This window comes from Mus musculus, chromosome 12, assembly GCF_000001635.26.
Source record: "Mus musculus strain C57BL/6J chromosome 12, GRCm38.p6 C57BL/6J".
In the NCBI taxonomy this organism is placed as follows: domain Eukaryota; kingdom Metazoa; phylum Chordata; class Mammalia; order Rodentia; family Muridae; genus Mus; species Mus musculus.
The window spans coordinates 57,515,542-57,523,378 of NC_000078.6; the positions used below are offsets into that span (position 1 = coordinate 57,515,542).

The following is a 7,837-nucleotide window of genomic DNA, read 5'->3' on the forward strand; positions in this document are numbered from 1 at the left end:
CAACAAGACCTCAGATAACATTCTAATGACTTCTATTTCTGTTTACAATGGAACATTCCTAGCAGAAAAGAACTGTCTTTTTTCTGCCCTATTCCATCCCCATTCAGGCCCCTACCCATGGCTGGCTGGGTGGAGACGCTGGCTTCCTGTCATCTCACCTGAGCCCGGGAAGACACAGAATGGAATTCTATGCAGCCCTCTGTGGGCCCCCGTTCCTACTGTCTACCACTGCTTTTTGGTTTCTCTTAAATTATAACAGTTGACCGACTAACAGGTTCCCAGAAACAGGTTCAGATATTGGCAGGCAAACCCAACCTCTTTGTCCTTCCAAAGTACATAAGTGCTAAACTGTGCTCCGGCTGAGAGAGTTAGTGTTCCAGCAAGGCTAAAACCCGAGTCTCCTGCTCCCCAGCAGCTTGCTGCCATCTCTCCCCCAAGGGATAGTGTGTGAGGACGCCCTTGGCATCATTTCTTCGGCCCGGATTAAGCACAGGTGACTGAGAGTCGGCCTTATCTTCACAAGGCATTAGTCACTCTATAAAAGTTAAATTTATTATGAAACGTCTTGTTTGTCTTAGCATATATCTTCTCTGGGAAGTTGGAAACAAAGGCATGTCCTCTAAGGCTCCTCAGGGGGCAAGCACATCCTCCTTTGGAATTTAACCTTAATTTGAACCAAGATCTGTGAAAGAAAAGCACTTTGGTGTATTGTTCCGGAGCGCCACCCTTCTCTCCCCTTATCTAAATGCAGCTACTTTTGTTTTGTGGGTTTTAGACTTCTCCTCCTTCTCCTTCTCCTTCTCCTTCTCCTTCTCCTTCTCCTTCTCCTTCTCCTTCTCCTTCTCCTCCTCCTCCTCCTCCTCCTCCTCCTCCTCCTCCTCCTCCTCCTTCTTTTTGAATTCTCCCAATTCCAAAGCACAGTGCTCTCTCTGAGTTTAAAATTTATCCTTAAAAAGAAGTCAAGACAATTGTAAAATTATACTTTGGAAGTGAGTCATTTTATGTAGCCTTAATTCTGATGTTCTCAAAGTTGTATCCATTTTTGAACACTTTTTTTCATTTTTCCTTCTCATATGTTATTTTAAGGCCCACTCTGCTTTAGGAGTCGGGCAAACAGCACAGTGGCGGATGCTTTCCTAGCATTCACATGCCCTGGGTTGGTCCTCAGCACAGGAAAAAAAAAAAAAAAAAAAAGGAAAAAGATGTAATGTTCTTATTTCTCCAAAATATACTTTCTAAAAGTCTTTTGTAAAATGTAAAAATGTTCTTATTTCTCCAAAATATATTTTTCTGAAAGTCTTTTCTAAGACACTGGCAAATATTATAATATATACATAGTTCATTCTTTGATAGAAGTAGGGAACAATTACATGTAAAAAAATTATATTAGGGGGTACTGAGTTGTTTTTAATAGTGAAAAGCAAGAGTGAGGTATGATTTGGAAGACCCATTGGCTTCGTGTTCTGCTTCGTTCTCTTGACAACGCCTTTCTAGTGCTCCCTGGGCCTCTGACGTCATAGCTACTACACTCCTCCCAAATCCTAAACCCCATCTCTGTTGTCCCTCCATAGTAATTGTCTATAAACTGTAAGGAAACGATTTCAGTTTCAACAGCTACCACTCAGGCTAATGACTAGTTTCTTTAATACTGCTAACATCTATCACTAAGCCTGAAATCATCCAAATAATTATCCTTTCTTGATGTTTTTTCATAGGAAAGAAAAATCACTAATGAAAATTCTAATGGAAGTCATTTATTCTAAAAAAAAAGGACATCGACAAATTCCTTCAACCACATGCTTTACTATAGTATTATGGCATTATATATTTCACTTAAATGGTAATGCTGAAATTATTTGGGTAGTCGTGTTTTTGTTTTAATTTGGGAAGGAGAGAAAGTTAAAAGTATAGAATGTATGCCTAACACAGTTAGAGAATGCCTAATAATAAGTCAGAGGATCATTGTTCCTAATACAGTTAGAGAAGGTGTAATATTGAATCAGAGGGTCATTTTTCTTAACATAGTGAATGTGTAATAAATATCAGAGGATTGTTGTTCCTCACCCAAGTCCACCACTAGCTCAACTCCAACCAACTTTTTTTTTTAATTAACATCAGTTTAATAGTATTCAACAATGACAACTCTTATAAGTCTACAGGCACAGGACATAGAACCACCGTAAACAGCATTCCTATCTCAGCTAACAGCCAGGAGCACCTCCACCCTTCTCTGAGACACCTGCGCTCACTGGTGGACTGAACTCTGCTTCCGGGTTCTCTTGCAAAAGCCAGCAGGATCTCAGTCCCTGTCCCCAGCCTATGAGCTTCATGTTTCCACACTTGCAGACCAGTGACAGAGGACAGCACACAGCATACAGCGCTCACGGGAATTGACAGAGCGGGAGAGAAGTACAAGAATCATTTCACAGCTGAAGTTGGTTTTCTAAGATCAAAACCCAAACACTTCCAGCAGATGTGGATGTCCTCTGATGCAAAAACATTCATACATTATTTGCTGTCATTACTTTCTCACCAAAGCCACAGAATTGGGTGACAAACACGCGCACTCGCGTGTGTGTGCGCACACACACACACACACACACACACACACACACACATTTTGCACCACGAAGTCTCTGCATGTTCTCTTCCTTTTCTTAAGCTCTTTTGTGACTCAGCACCACCATTAATCCCACACAGGGTTTCAAAAGTACAGGGAACCTTCATGTTCCATGGCCCAGCCATAGCGTTGATGTGACCCCATGACATAAAGAGTAGTGGCTAAAAGTGGAACTGAACTGTCAAAAGTCACAGCCTGTGCCGTGTAGTGATGACTTCTTTGGTGGAAAAGCGTGTAGACAGAAGTTGTCGTCTGGCAGAATATTCGCAGCGCTACTCTCAGTGAAGTTCTTCCACAAACATTTGAAGTGAGATGAACTGCAGAGATTGAATGAAGGCTTCATACTGTGTTTTGGTTTATGAAAGAAGACACAAGTTAAAAAAAAAATCAACTAAACTAAACTAAAGAACCAAACACCACGATCTCCCTGAAGGAGGGTTTCCCAAGGAAAAAGCCCATGGTGTGGAATTCAAATTAAAATAAGGAGAAAAGAATGTGGTTCTAGCCAATGGTTCCTACTTTTAAACTAGCAAGGAACTAACTCACTTATGTCTGGTGAGAGAACATTAAGAAGAAACCTGAGAGGAATTGTAATGTTGGTTACTTACCAGTCAGGCAGACAGCACTTCACTTTCATCCACTCACGCCATCTTAGTCCCCTGTGTAACAAAACTTACGAGTTTCTTTAGCTTTTCCTCCTTTTTAAAAAAGAAAAATGTCAACAATACTGCTGAATGTTCTCCACACTGAAGAAAAAAAAAACTGAAAATATTTAGTACATACCTGTTTTTCAATATGCTTACCACAGGCTTAGAAAAGTTTAATTCTCACCATTTCTAACCAACAAGCCAACCAAACAAGCAAAACTCACTGTCCGTATTCCCCAGAAAGAGGATTTGGAATCCCATGCTTGAGCCAAACCACAAAAACCAGCCACTGCCTGACCCTGCGTTTGATGCTGACCCCAGTCAAATGGGGCATCAAAACTATAACAACTGTAAGAGTTGGTTCCAGAATGAAAAGCCTGATTTGGTCCCTCCAGCCTGCTGCCCTGGCTTTGGGCCTGACTGGTTTGGCTGGCAGGCTAAGAGGCCCATCATTACCCCAATTGCTCTGCTGCCTGCTGGGTGGCAGCCATCACTGCAGGGTTCATGATAAAGACTCCAAAGCTCTGCTACCACCATGGTTATTTCCTAGGCCAGCCCTTCCACTTCTAGTGATACCAAACCATCTCGGACTCTCAAACCCACCTGGATGACCACCAAACCTTCCACTTCCCTTTAACCGCCTATTGCTCTTCTGCTTGGGTTCAGCATTGCATATGCGCACAGTGATTTCTTTAGTGACCAGATCCTCTCCACAAACAGACTGGACAGCCTTGGCATTTGTAAACGCAGCAAAATCAAAGGGCCTGAAGAGTTTAGAAAGAAGGGAATCTACAACGTTCTCACGATGACAGAAGAACTGTTGAAGCTCTTTGGTCATGATGTCCTCCATATAATGCCCAATAAACACCTTTCTGCTTCTCAAATTCTCTTCTCGGCTTTGCTTAGAATCCAGAAGTTTACAGTCACACCATTGGCTGCCTGTCAAAGGTTGCTGTGATATTCTTTCACGTGGGTTTTATATTCCATAACTTGAACATAGCCAAACTCTTTCAGTTTTAGGGTTCTCTCTTTCTCTCTCTCTCTCTCTCTCTCTCTCTCTCAATTTTATTGCTTATTTTATCTATTTACATTTCAAATGTTATCCCCCTTCCTGGTTTGCCCTCCGAAAACCCCCTAGCCCACCCCCTCCACTTGCTTCTATGAGGGTGCTCCCCAGACACACTCCCTCCTCAGTGCCCCAGCATTCCCCCATTCTGTGGCATCAAGCCTTTACAGGACCAAAGGCCTCCCCTCCCACTGATGCCAGATAAGGCCATCCTCTGCTACATATGCAGCCGGAGCCATGAAGGGTGATTCCAAACTCCATGTGCACTCTCTGGTTTGTGGTTTAGACCCTGGGAGCTCTGGAAGGGTCTGGTTGGTTGATATTGTTTTTCCTATGGGGTTACAAACCTCTTCAGCTCCTTCAGTCCTCCCCCTAATTTAGGATCTCTCTTAACCTGCACCATAAGACCCTCTCCAAAGCACTGGAATAGTCTATAAGATCCTGTTCAGTTGTTTTCCATGGGAAATCCAATGCTATTAAACCAGATGTTCTCTTGCTACTATCACTTTTGAAGAAGTACCTTTCTCCGTTTTCCTTTTGTTATCTTCGGGGTGGTTGGCAATACAGACTAGATTTCCCCAGCCAGCTTCAGGGGATGCAGAATTCCTCCCACCAGTCTATCATCACCCATCTACCAAGACACTGGATTGCTGTAGTGCAGGCTGCATGCCCTGGAAAGTGGGCTGTAACTGTGCACAGCACTACTGTTCCATGGTCTTTTTGATGATATTTCAGTGTTCTCATCGTTACCTGCACATGTGCAGACATCCTTGCTTAGTTCTCTGCTAGCTACTGGAAGCACAATGAAGAAACTGAGGCAGCAAGAGAGCAGAGATTAGCTAAGCTACTGCTTTGTGCCCACCCCAACCAACACTTTACATCGCTCTTATTACAGATCATCTCTCCCACTTGTCTGTACTTGATTATATTCTTCTGTTACTTAAATTCACAGTATAGAACAGGTTTCTTCATGGACATTATAAACTAACAATGAACAATAAGTTCACAGCTTGAATACTTTTATATCTTAAACTCTAAGTTACTGTTTTTCTCGGCTGGCATGGCATTGGTATATATTTAATATAAACTTTCTTTAAAGAGAATGCCCTTATAGAGCTAGTGCCTCCTGGCTCTCAAATCTCCCCGGGGTTAATTTTAGATGACTGTCTTCACAGCATAAGTAGACGCTTATCTATACTACATCATTCAGGAATTGTTCAGTGATAACTGGGTGGGTACCAAAAGGATTTTGTGACAACACGATTGTTCAAATAAGCCGGCCCTGGTAGAACACACCTATCACTGCAGCACTAGCATGCAGAAGCAAGAGAATCCTTAGTTCCAGGACAGCCTGGACTACTTAGCAATTCCTTGTCAAAAAAAAAAAAAAAAGAAAGAAAGAAAGAAAGAAAGAAAGGAAAGAAAGAAAGAAAGAAAGAAAGAAAGAAAGAAAGAAAGAAAAGAAAAGAAAAAGAAGAAAGAAAGAAAGGGAGGGAGGGAGGGAGGGAGGGAGGGAGGGAGGGAGGAAGGGAGGAAGGAAAGAAAGAGGTGGTGGCACACGCCTTTAATCCTAGCACTTGGGAGGCAAAAGCAGGCAGATTTCTGATTTCGAGGCCAGCCTGGTCTACAAAGTGAGTTCCAGGACAGTCACAGCTATACAGAGAAACCCTGTCTCGAAAAAAAAAAAAAAGAAAGAAAGAAAGAAAGAAAGAGAGAGAGAGAGAAGAGAAGAGAAGAGAAGAGAAGAGAAGAGAAGAGAAGAGAAGAGAAAAAGAAAAGAAAAGAAAAAAGAAAAAGAAAAAGAAAAAGAAGAAAAAAATCAAGCACTAGGGAATTATCTCAGAGGTAAAGTGCTTGCCTCCCACATGTAACAGGGTTTATAAGCGTAAAGACAGATGTCAAACAAAATTGAATGGAAGAAGGGAAAAGAGCATGCTTTGTGGATGTGAGAAGAGAATGGTTTGGGAGTTGCTGAAATAGGGAAAGAAATGGGACAGAAAACATGAAGGGTGATTCCAAATGTTATGTGCACCACCGCAGTAAATGCTACAGAGTTTGCAAAATTGTAGCTACAAAACAAATAACAGCCAAGCTCCAGTGTGTAGGGTATACAGTTCAGTGGCAAAGCAACTTCCTGTGCACAGAGACCGGAGTCCAATCCCAGCATCACAGAAAAAGAAATAAAAGTTCATGTGAGTGTGTGCAGAAAAATCTCAAAATCCTGTAGAAATCCAAATATGTAAAGTTGTGCAAACCAGTTAGAATAATCAAACATCAGACTGCTCTATTAATTATGAGTGTTATTGCTAGCTAAGGCCGTTAGGTAAAACTATTAAGAAAAGTGTATGAGGTATTTCTTTCATTGCTATTTATATGTTTCTTAACCAGAGAAGAGTCACATAAAATAACAAAGATAAACATAGTCCTTAGCTAATAACAATCACAATCTAATAGAATTATAAGAAGTTTGGGGCTGAGAATAAGTGGTATGTGCCTTTAATTCCAGCACTCAGGAGGCAGAGCCAGGCAGAGCTTTATGAGTTAGAGGTCAGCTTGGTCTACTTTGTGAGTTCTAGGACACCTAGGGCTACATAGTGAAACCTTGTCTTGAAAAAGATCTTCCCCCATCCCCACTTCCAAAAGAGAAGTCTTTTGCTGACCTATGGTGATGGGGGAAGCTAAAAGTTAAGGAAACCAACTGTAAAGCACCCAGGATTTAACCAATATATTAATCACTTAATAGTTACAAAATAACTCAGTATAAGAAATGCACATATAAGGAAAAAGCATCTTCTCAAAGGAAATATCTACTCTGTTTATGTCTTGAACAGCTTGGTTTTGTGATACTTAGAATGTTCTATTGTTTTTCTGCAAGTATATCTTGGCAGAGAGGATTAAAAGAAAAAGATAGTAGGGGAATGGTCTTAGTTACTTCTATTGTTGTGGCAAAACACCATGACCAAGGCAACTTATAAAAGAAAGTATTTAATTGGGCTTATGACTCCAGAGGGTTAAAGTCTATGATGGGAGAGCAAGGGCAAGGTAACAGGAAAAGCTGAGAGCTAACGTCTTGATCCAAAAGCAGAAAACAAAGAGAAAGCTCTAGACATCCTATTAGTCTTTGGAAACTTCAAAGCCCACCACAGTGACACAGAGCCTCCAACAAGACCACATCTCCTAATCCTTACCCAAAAGATCCACCAACCGAGGACCAAGTGTTCAACTGTACGAGCCTATAGGGGCCATTCTCATTCAGAAAACCACAGGCATGGTAGTAATTAGTGATAATAAGTCAGTATCACACCTGATTCTAGGGAAACGAAGTTAAATAGCACAGTGTCTCACCGAATACTACCCAGTCCTGAAATAGTAACACCTGTAAATAGTTTTAATGTGGGGAGCGGCACCATTATGGTGACAGGTTCAGAAAGTCTTGGCAGAACAGGGGAGATGGGCTCTTACTGTGCCTCTAGGCTTAAGAAAGGCTTCCCCTAAATTCCTGTG

The 7,837-nt window shown here is 41.6% G+C and overlaps 1 pseudogene; it reads right to left on the reverse strand.

Annotated features, from left to right (window-relative positions):
- Window positions 1-2,096: 2,096 nt before the first annotated feature.
- Window positions 2,097-5,716, reverse strand: Gm2568 (annotated as a pseudogene).
- Window positions 5,717-7,837: the final 2,121 nt, after the last annotated feature.